This window comes from Marmota flaviventris, chromosome 6 (genome assembly GCF_047511675.1).
Source record: "Marmota flaviventris isolate mMarFla1 chromosome 6, mMarFla1.hap1, whole genome shotgun sequence".
Lineage (NCBI taxonomy): Eukaryota > Metazoa > Chordata > Mammalia > Rodentia > Sciuridae > Marmota > Marmota flaviventris.
The window spans coordinates 112,502,376-112,513,688 of NC_092503.1; the positions used below are offsets into that span (position 1 = coordinate 112,502,376).

The 11,313-nt window shown below is 52.1% G+C and overlaps 1 long non-coding RNA gene across 3 annotated transcripts; it reads right to left on the reverse strand.

The window, feature by feature from the left end:
• Positions 1-4,583: 4,583 nt before the first annotated feature.
• LOC139706242 (uncharacterized) lies at positions 4,584-9,890 on the reverse strand. 3 transcript variants are annotated; one of them, XR_011707873.1, is made up of 3 exons: positions 9,824-9,890; positions 5,457-5,559; positions 4,584-5,308 (listed from the first exon to the last, which is right to left on the reverse strand). It is a non-coding gene; the product is annotated as an uncharacterized lncRNA (long non-coding RNA). The 3 variants fall into 3 exon arrangements; XR_011707874.1 differs by lacking the exon at positions 9,824-9,890 and adding an exon at positions 9,687-9,817; XR_011707872.1 differs by lacking the exon at positions 9,824-9,890 and adding an exon at positions 7,811-8,026.
• Positions 9,891-11,313: the final 1,423 nt, after the last annotated feature.

Genomic DNA, 11,313 nt, shown 5'->3' on the forward strand with positions numbered 1-11,313 from the left:
ATGGAATGATGCAGTCTGTCACCGCGCAGGTTCTCCCTTGGAATAAAACTAGGTCTTCCTGAGTCCTCAGCGGTTCTGCCTGGTCATGAGACAGGGTTCTGACCCAAGATCACCTGTCAGTGGGAGTGTGGAGCTTCTAGATAACACTGAATGCAAAGAGAATCTTTTAAGGTTTCTTTCTTTTTTTTTTAAGTGTTTTAATTTGTTCTAATTAATTATACATGACAGAAGAATGCATTTTGACACATTGTACACATGGAGCACAACTTCTTCCTCTTGCTGAACATGGTGCAGAGTCACACCAGCTGTGTAATCATACCTGTATATAGGGTAATAATGTCTGTCCTTCCCATCCCCACACCCCTCCCCTCCTGTTACTCCCCTCTGCACATTCCAAAGTTCCTTCATTCTTCTCAGCCCTGCTAAGGTTTCTTTTCGCTATTGACTAGGTAATATAGGTGTGAGGGCTGGAACTGGAGCAGTGCTATTGCATCATGAGGTACAGGAAACCATGTACTGAAGAAAAGGAGGAGCCTGGAATTCTGAAAACTTGGAATCTACCTACCCAACTTGGAGCTTCCTATATATGGGATCTTCCCTCCCTCCCTCTCTTTCTTTCTTTCTTTTTTGGCACTGGGGGTTGAATCCAGGGGTTCTCCAGCACTAAGATACACCCCCCAGTCTTTTTATCTGCCTAAGCTACCAAGGCTGGCCTTGAACTTGAGATCCTCCTCCCTCAATCTCCTAAATTGCTGGGATCACAGGTGTGTGCCCCTTTGCCTGGCTTATTAGATGGGGTTTCTGAATGTGAGAGAAATAAACTTTTATATTTATAAATAACTGCTACATTGTTTTTTCTGACACTTGCAAACACCTAATCCTAACTAAAATAGCGGCAAAGCAGGGATTGCCTGGGAGCAGAAGGGACCAGGGGTTGTAGCGTCTTCTCACTGAGTTCTGGAAAAATGTGTGCCTTGACAGGAAGGAGAGGGCTGAGGCTTCTTAGCTGCTCAGGGACAGGTGCTCTGCAGGGCCCAGGACAGGCGTGGGGCCTGCCCTGGAGGTCCCCGGCTCAGGGCTGGTTACCTTGTGTATCCCTTACCCGTTGGGCCTGTTCCTCACTCTTCTCTGCTTCCTGTGGATGTGGCCAATGGCATGAGCCTGGGGGCTGGAGGGCAGAGGACTGAGCCCCAGGGGTGGCTGCAGGGCTCCAGCCTTCCCTGACCGACAAAGCACCTGTGCTTCCCTGGCCCTGTCTGGGTGGGGTGGCCTCCAGGGGGTTAACGTCCAGGGCCTGGCCATCTCCAGTTCCTCCTCAACTCTAGAAACAAGCCTTTCTTTAAGTCTCTTCATTTGAGCCAACTGGAGGTGAACTGAAGTAGGTTTCTGGCTGGGAACCTTTTTTTTTTTTTTTTTGGAATGGGGACCCAGGGGAGCTTTATCACTGAGCTATACTCCCAACCCTTTTTATTTTTTGAGACAGGGTCTCACTAAGTTGCTAAGGCTGGTCTTGAACTTGGGATCCTCCTGCCTCAGCCGCCTGAGTTGCTGGGATGACAGGCATGTGCCACAGCCCCCAGATGTCACAGTGCCTTCTGCTGAGTCATGAGAAAGCCATGGGCAGAGGCAAATCCCAGAATCAAGAGAGAGACCAGAGGGACTCGCACAGTCAGCATCAAACAGGGTCGGAAAGGAAGAACCAAGGAGAAGAAGAAGGCAAAGATAGCGGTGGACGACGACAGAGCAGACCAGCGACAGACTGAGAGGGAGAGACAGGCCAGGCTGGAATCCCGGTGACTGGGGAGGCTGAGGCAGGAGGATCGCAAATTCCAGACCAGCTTCAGCAATTTTGCCAGACCCTTGTTCAGTGGTAGAGTACCCCCACCCAGGCCACACACAGAGGTGCAGTGTGGACTTGGAGGGATGGACACACAGACAGATGAGGATGTGAGAATGTTGGAGTCAGAGAAGCCAGAAAGAGGTCGAGGAACGGATTGGTGTTGAGCTGCAGAAACAAGAGGTGAGAGACCACTGCTCCAGCAGGCAGAAGCTGGAAATTGCAGCAGAGCACAGCCCTCATTAAGAGGGGTCCCACCGGGGGTCCTGAGGAGCATGTGCTGCGGGGATGCAGGTACAGAGGGGCAGCTGTAGCACCTGGCTGGTCCTGGGGACCGGCTGAATCCAACAGTTCGCAGGATGGAGTGAGGCGGCAGGAGAGGCGGTAAGGGGGCAGCCTCCTCAGGATGCGCTCAGAGGGGCTCCCATCGGCCTGATGGGAGCCGCAGGGTGAGTGGGCGTTTTCTGCCTCTCTTAGCTCAGTTTCCTCATCTGTCAACTCAGGTGGGAGCCCATGCCTATTTCCTAGGACAGTCATGAGGAGAAGCAGCTTGAATCTGCATCTGTGGAAATGCCTGGCATAGGATCTGGCCCTTGAGCCCTTGGGTGGAGCTGTTTCTCCCTCTCCCATGTCCAGCACCCCCAGATAGGAAGTTCTGTGAGGTTCCCGGCTATGAGGAGATGCCCTGTCCTCTGGCTGGCAGTGAGCAGAGATAGACTCTTTTAAAAAAACAGCCAGGTGCGGTGGTGCATGCTTGTAATCCCAGCACTCAGGAGGCTGAGGCAGGAGGAATGTGAGTTAAAAACTAGCTTCAGCAAAATTGAGGCGCTAAGTAACTCAGTGAGACCCTGTCTCTAGATAAAATGCAAAATAGGGCTGGGGATGGGGCTCAGTGGTTGAGTGCCCCTGAGTTCAATCCCTAGTACCTCACCCACCAAAATAATGGCAGCAGGACACAATGGCTCATGCTTGTAATCCCAGCAACTAGGGAGGCTGAGGCAGGGGGACCACAAATTTGAGGCCAGCCTCAGCAACTTAGTGAAACCCTGTCTTAAAATAAAAAATAAAAAGGGCTGAAATGTAGCCTGGGTTCAATCTTCCATTTTTTTTTTTTTCCAGTGGTGCTGGGAATTGAACCCAGGGCCTTTTTCATATGAGGCAAGCACTCTACCACATGAGCCATATCCCCAGCCCCCTCAATCCCCAAATTGTAAAATAAATATAAAATATAAAATAAAAGCAAAATCAAGTAACTCAAATCACTGGGGACATGTCAAGGGACACAGGAGCCAAATGAAATTACTCCCAATAGCCAAAGCTAGAACAATTTGAGCAACAAAATAAATATTAAGTTATGATCCAAAGAAGAAGATAAATATCCCTGAATCCAAACTGATATAAATAATTGAATAAATCAATAAATGGGGAGAAAGGAGAACTCTCTGAGAAGAAGAAATCCGAATGATTTATGTAGACTCTTCTGCCACAGGAGGTGGGGACAGCACCCCACTGTGCATATGTGGACTGTGCATGGTGACATCCCCCCAAAGAATGCGGCAGGGATGAGGGGACCATGGCTTTCCAGTGGAGGAACTGACAAACTCTACCTCAGCCAGGGGATCAAGGTCAAGATCAACTGTCATAAATCACGTGGACAGCATCCACCCTATTAAGTGACATGATAAAAATGACACTTGGCCTCTGTGATCCTCCTTCCTCCAACCCACCACCCTAGTTGAATCATTAGAAAAACACCAAATCCCAATAGAGGGACACACTTTAGGAAATACCTGACCAGCACACCTCGAAATTGCCAAGGTCATAAAAAAAAAAAAAACAAGGCATGTCTTAAGAAACAGTCACAACCAACAGGAGCCTAAGGAGATGTGAAACCAAAAGCAATGTGGTCTCCTAGATGGAATCCAGACACAGCAAAAGGGCATTAGGTATAAACTAAGACAAACTGAGTTACTCAGGGGCTTTAGTTAATAATAATAATGTGTCCATACTGGTTCCTCTATTGTAACAAGGCTGCCATACTAATAATGAAAGATGCCAATAATGGGGAAGACTGGGTACAGGGGGTACATGGGAACTCTCTGTGCTATTCTCTCAAATTTTATGTAAACCTAAAACATCCTAAAGAAAAGTCTATTATTTTGTAATTGACTTTATTTATTTTGGTATCAGGGATTGAAGCCAGGGATGCTTAACCATGGAGACACATCCCCAGCTCTTTTTTATATTTTATTTAGAAACAGGGTCTCACTGAGTTGCTCAGGGCCTCACTAAATTGCTGAGGCTGGCTTTGAACTCACGCTCCTCCTGCCTCAGCCTCTTGAGCTGCTGGGATTACAGGTGTGCACCACCACACCCTGCCAAAATAGTCTTTAATATCCAGTGAATGTTTAGATTTCCAGTTTGTCACAAAGCACACATATGTACTGAATTTTGAAGGAGAGGATGGAATTCATGCATGGTACAGGTCTTGGGCAGGAACTTTTGGGGGAGGAGCATGCTATGGAGAGGGGATGAAGTTTCAGTGTGGGGACAGGGGGACAGTTGGCCCCAACTCTTCAAAGGAAAACTGACCTGCTAAGGTGGGTTCAACTGATGGAACTGCAAGATCTTGCAAGTTCCTTGGCCCTGTCCAGTGTATTATCATGGGCCTGCCTCCAGAATGATATCTTGGAGCTCTGAGGAAGGGACACAGGCTTCAGACTCAGACGTGAGGTCAGATCTTTCCTGTGCCACCTTGGAAAGTAACTCTACTCCTCTGAATTTTAGTTTCCTCATCTACAAAATCAGACATGTTTTCAACCTTTTTTTGATTATCTCGAAGATGAAATGAAATAAGAATGCATGTGAAAGTGCCAGGAATGGTCTTTCCTCTATCTGGGGACAGAAAGAAGTCATAGACCATTGCTGATCTAACAAAAATATTTATTTGGGAGAAAGCTGGGGCAAGGGGTAGTCACCAGTACCTGAGGAGTGTGAGAACTCTTTGGCAAAGGGTGCATGGCCACTTTGGAGAGCTGAACCCTTGGCGGGGGCTTTGATACTAATCGGAGGCCACACTGACATTGGGGCTAGCTGTCGCTGCAGGGCCTGTGAGGCAGTGGATTTCTTAGGGGAGGCCTGGCGCCTGGCCTTGTGGTGATGCCTCCTCCTGATCTTGGGGGTCTTGTGGGAAGCTGACGGAGAAGGCTCTTTCTGAGGCTGGTCCCCCAGAGAAGTGGGTTCCAACTTGGATGACAAGTAGGGCAAGGTTTGAAGGGTGGAGCTGGAGGCCAGGGAGGGCTGGGGGGTGAGGGTCACCTTTGCCCCCAGGTTGCACTCACAGGGCCCAGGGAGCGGGGGCAGGGAGAAATTCAGGTCTTCCCACCAAGGAGTCTGCTCCAGAGAGGCTCGGGCCAGGCCACCAGCCCCCACACCGACTCCTGCCTGGGCACTGAGAGGAGTGTCTTGATCCTGAGCAAAAAGGGAAGGAAGCTCGGGATCAGGGAGCAGAAGGAGATGGAGGAGCCGTAGAGATGGGCATGAAGTGGACAGAGAGGAGAGCTGGGTACTGGTCAGGAGCCAGTGATAGAGACAGCAGACAAGGCAGAGGCCCACATACCCCATTTCTTCCTCTTCCTCTTCCTCCTCCTCTTCATTGTGCCAAATGTCCTCTGGTGAGATCTTGGACACAGATTTGAAGTTGGAGTACCCACTTCTTTTCTCTTAAAAAAAAGTGAGACAAGGGGGGACCTCAGACCAGGACAGCGATTGAGAAGAGATCCTGAGATTTTTGGGGAGGAGACAGGGCCCCCATCTCCCAGCTACCCGCCTCATCCCAGACTCCTGCTGTAGATCTTTCTATTCCAGCCTGCTTCAATACTGTTCCCACCACCCCCTCTCTGCCACTCCCCTCTCTGCCTGATAAAAATTCTACCAGTTATTCAAAGCCTGGACCATTCTTCACCTTGAAAAATTCTTTGCTTAGGTCCCCTTAGCCCCTTGCTCCTCTCTGATGGCGGCGACCACATAGTTTGTACCTGGTATGTAAGGTATGCTTTCTGTACCACTGTTCTTATTGGTGGTACTTGATTGAACCCAGGGGTGCTCTACCACTGAGCTACATCCCCAGCCCTTTTTATTTTTTGAGAAAGGGTCTCACTAAGTTCCCAGATTAGCCTTGAACTTGTGATCCTACTGCCTCAGCCCCCTGAGTCATTAGGATAACAGGTGTGTGCCACCCACACCTGGCTTCTATATATCTTTCTCACTGGTGTTTCCTTACAGGTTGGGACTATGGTCATCTCTGATCATGTCCCTCCTTGAGAGGAGGTCCAAATTCATTGCTGAGTGGAAGAAAGGTCACAGGCCCCACCCCCACCATTCTATCCTACCCTTTCTGGAGTGGAGTGGGACAAGGGGAGGGGATTGTGAGGAAAGAGGTTTTGCCTCTTGGTCCTTCAAGGTCCAAAAATAACTGAGCTGAAAGATACCAGCCACACCTTAAAACCATTGTGACATCATCCACGTAGGTCACACACACCAAGGAGCTATTGTGTTTTCACATAACCTGGCCTGGGTGAACTCTCCGGGAATTCACCGTACCCAAGTCTCCTCTGTGACACAGAGGCTCTCACAATCAGAACCCTGAGCTCATCGGGGGGAACCCTCTCCTTCTCTGAGGGGTTAGGCTGTTACCCACTTCTTAATTCTCATGACAGCTTTGGGCAGGAGGGTGTTAGGATCCCAAAACTCAAGTCCAGGCCCTGGAGGTGACTCTCTATGCAGTGCTGGGAGGTGGAGACTCCCCTTGAGCCGAAGTAAGGCTGAAGATAGGAGACCCAGAGGGAGAGGGCTGAGAGGAGCCCTAAGCAGGAGTGGGATCTCTCAGGATGCTGGCCAGGCCTTTGGGATTCTGGTACCAGCTTGCTTTTACACTTCTCATGATAGAGTCCTCCAGACACTCTTTTTTCTTTTCTTTTCACCTTCTCAACAAGGACTCCACCCTGAAGTATATTTCTCCCCATCCCAGAAGCTCCCCCCCGAACCTGGCCCAGCTGAGGGTCCTCTTCCTTCCCCGATGTTCTCTACCTTGAGAGCATTTCCATTCAGAGATCGACAAAACACTTCTACACCACCTGAATTCCACTGGACTGCAGTGAGGCCCTCTGTTTGTATAGCAGTGTATCTGGAGTTCTGGGTTAGAATTGATTTCTGAGCAAGAAAGCTAAGGGGGGAGTTGGAATCCGTTTGCCATCACTACTGGAGAGGGAGCTTCGGGCCTGTGTCCACATACTGGTAGTGACAGGCAGCTCAGCTGTAAAATAACCCTGAACTCCTAGAAATACCTTTCTTTTATGTAACCACAACCTGCGCCCCTGTTTTGGGGAGTGTGTTTATGGTTTTGGATGCCCTTGGAGGAGGCACTACAAAGTATATAAATACTTTTGGAAAAGGAGTTTGTTGTGGTGGTGGTTTTTTTGCATTAAACTCCACACCCCACTTTTCTGTACCACCCTGAGAAGTGGTCTAAACACAGCATCACAGAGGGTCTATCCAGGAATCCCTCAGCCTCTGGAATGGAAGGTTCTAGGGTTTGAAGAAGCTGGGTGGGGGAATATCCAGGGGAAAAAAGTAACATGCCCCAATGACTAACAAGGAGAAGTGGGGTGAGACAGGAGGATGCTTGGTTGATAGAACACTTGGGGTTGTTGAGTCAACAGATCTCCTATTCACAGAAATCCCCAGGGAAAGGGATTTCCTTATTGGCTACTTTGAGCAGGTGACTTCATCTCCCGAAGCCTCAGTATCTCCATCAGGAAAGTGGGCATAACATTAGTAACTACCTCCTAGGCTTCAAGAGATAAATGAGACAGATTGCAACAGGAGTGCCTGGCACATAATAAGCATTCAAGACAATGTAGCAATAATAAATTAGGGAACATACAGTATGACAAATAATTTAGCATTATTTACTCTTTTCTGAGCCCCAACTCTCCTTCCAGCTTCAGAATCTGGGCTCCTCTTCTGTCTCTGCTTAAAAAAAAGAAAAAATTCCCTCCCTCTCTCCCACGTGTGTGGTTCCCCCTCTCAGAGGCTCCTTACCGCAGACAGCAGCCATCACTGGGTGGAGCAGGGCAGAGGCTCCCCTGTCCATTACTCAGGGTTTCCAAGGGCCTGGCAGGGACTCCCTCCTCCCCCTTTCCAAGCCAGGGACAGGAAGTGGGGATGTTTGGAGAGGGAGGAGTCTTCCCCCAGTTATTATGCCCACAATCAGCAGGCCTTGGCTTCTCCACTACCTGCGCTGGCCACCTGCTCTAGCCTCCTCTTCTTCCAAGCCCTTCAGAGGTCTGTCAGCTGGGCAGTCAGGCAGTCTATGTGTTGCCCTGACTTTTAACACTAACTTGCTGTGTGACCTTAGGCAAGTGTCTCCCTTCTCTGGTTTCAGTTTTCTCTCGTAACATAAAAAGGAGATAAAAGTTAGAATTCCATGATTTAATGATGTAAGTTGTTCAAATGGGTCAAGAGAAGGAGAAAGTTAAGGAAATGGGATTCAGGCACTGGTCTTCAAGGGAAAGCGACTGGGGAATTATCTGAATAACTCTCCCCAATTATCCAGGCAAAAAATCACAGTAATAGAGACCCTTCTGACCATCTTCAGAGTTTGAGAACACATCCCTCTGCTTTTCTTCTCTAGTCCCAGCCCGGCCTCTTCCAGGCGTTTTAACCCTGTTTACAGAAATGGGAATTTGCATGATGAAAATAACCCCAGCCGGACTGCGATTTTTACTGCGTTTGGCACGGGGCTCGGAAAAAGCGGCTGCATAGCCAATTACTGGAATTTTTAAACACAAATAATATTTTATGGGATCAGTGGGCTGGCGCAGGGCCGCCGCACCCGGCGCGGCTCCTCCGCCCACAAACAAGCTGCGATTGTGCGACGGGCCAGCGCGCCTGCCCTTGGGTGAGGGTGGAGGACAGCGCCGGCCGGCGGGCGGGGGTCCCAGAGCTCGCAGGTGCAGCGCGGGGCTGAGCCGTCTGGGCGCCCCACCGGCAGGGGGCGTCGGCGCGGCCCGGGGCGGGGTGCGCTGCGCGCGGGGCTCACCTGCAGCGAGGCGCCTGGAAGCGTTTAGCGCGAGAGGCGCGCCCGGCGCTAGCTCCCCCGCCTGGCGGCCGCCCGCTGGGCCTGGCCCGCGCCTCGCGCCCTTGGCATGGCCGTGGCCGCCGCGCCGCCTCCGGAAGGCCGGCTTCCCGGAACGGCCCGAGGGCGGTGGGGAGTCCGCGCCGAGGCCCCGAGCCACCCCTGGCTTCCCTCTTCTGCCTGGACGGAGCTGAAGTACTGGAGGCGGATTGGAAAGCCCGCGCCATCTCCAAGGGGCCAGGGCAGGGTGAGAGGCACAGCCAGGGGCACTGGGAGCACGCTCCCGCTAGGGATCCCCACTCTTCGGTACCCTGAGGCCGCCAGGCCCGGCCAGGGGACCCCTGGGCTGGCTGTCCTGCGGCCCTGGACTCCTGTTGGGTAGTTGGAGAGTCGCGGCCGCCGCGCGCCCCGCCCCAGCACGCACAGGGTTAAGCAGGAGCAGGTGTGCAGCCAGATGCCGCTGACCAGCCCCCTCCCCGCGCCCCGCCGCCTCCTCCCCCTCCGCCCACCCGCTCGAACCAAACAGTCCCAAAGAAAAGTGCCATTGTTGCCGGGCCTTTCCCCACCCCCGTCGCTGCCCCACCACCTGGAGCGGAGCCCGGTCCCCTCTTCACCTGCCCCGGGGCCGGCCGGGGGGAGGGGAAGTGGGGCCTCCTAGCAGGGACTTCCGCTCCCCCCTGCCACCCCTCCTCCAGTGGCCCCCTCACTGACCCCTGAGCCCGGGGGCGGGCACTGCCGCCGTGTGGTGGGGGGTTCCTTTCTGTCCTGGGATTCTGGCTTCCACCTTCCAGCTCTCACTCTAACCGCCCCGTCCTCCCAGGCTGGGGAAGCCGCGGAGGTTTACAAACCTCGGAGGACACCGGTAGGCCCGGTGCGCAGCAGCACTGGGGACAGTGCCAGGCTCACTGGGGTTTGTCAACTGGCAGCTGTTACTTTTCTTTGGTCCAGCAACCAGACAAGGAGGCAGGGCGAGACTTTCGTACAGACTAGGAAACTGAGGAACAGAGAGGTGAAGTGTTGAGCCCCATCGCAAGGCTGGCTGGCGCAGATCTGAAGTCACCCCACTGCCTTGGCACCACGCGGCCCCCAATGCTCATTTGGCAGACAAGGAATGGGGGGCTCCCGAGACCGGGAGTTTGGCACTACCCAGGACTCGCTGTTGTCCTGGGCAAAGTACTCCTCGCTTCGGTTTCTTCGTTCTAAAATCGACGGGGTGGGCTTCCGTGGTTCCTGGCTCCTCACGCTGACACTTGGGATCCAAGGGGCTGGCTGACCCCCGGATGTCTGGGTGCCCCAGGAGGGACTACACGTATTAGGCAAGCGGGGAGGAAAAGGATTCTCTCCCCTCCCCCCTTCTCCACCAGCCTTCTCCACCCTGCCTCCATCCCTCTCTGCTGGCCCCCAGGAGGCTGAACTGCGAGGTTAAATAAATATCTGACGGTGGCTCCAGGAAACGAGTCAAGACCGCTGCCGAGAGAAAAAACCCAGACCTCGGTGGAGATCCGCCCCGAATCTCAAGCAGCTCTCGCTCCGCCCAGGATGACTGCGGAGGTTTTGGCCCCCTCGGGGCTCGCCCAAATTCCCCAAGATAGCCAGCCTCCTCCGAGCGGGCGCAGCCCCTCTGCTCCGACCTCCTCTAGCCCTGGCGCTGGGCAAGCCCGGGTCGATGCGCGGGGGTTACCGTATTTCCTCTTGCGCCCTAGGTTTTGAGCGCAGGTATTTAACTTCTCCAACACAAGAAAGAGTGCTCTTCTTACTATGGAAAGGGCTCTATTGGGAGTGGGAAGACAGGAGGCTTCGGTTTTGCTCTCTTAGCTCGACCATTAATTTCTGCTGACCTGCCCTCCTTTAAGTCCAGTTTCCTTTTTCCACCTGAACACATAGTAGGCACCTCAAATTCAGCTTGCATGACTTCAAAATTTCAAACCCTTGTCCGGCCCCCAAATCCCCCACCCCCAGTCCTGCACCCATCAGTCTCCTTCATTTCAGGAAAGGATAACTTGTCTTCCCAGTTATTCCAGAAGAAAATCTTGGGGGTTACTCTCAACTTTTTTTCCTGCCATAACTCATCTGAATGCTTAGCAAACCTTATTTTGCCTTCCAAATATGTGTAGAAGCTGCTTTTCTTCACCACACTCCACTGAGCTCACTGTTCCAAGCCACCATCTTTTCTTGCTGAGACATTGCAACACCTAACTTGGTCCCTTCCGCACCTCTTTTTTCTTAGTCCATCCTGAACAGAGCGCCCAGAGTTTTCATTTTAAAACAAAAGTCAGATCTTGTCCCTCTTATGTGTTTAGAATCCTCCAGTGACTGTACATCTCACTCAGGAACAGTT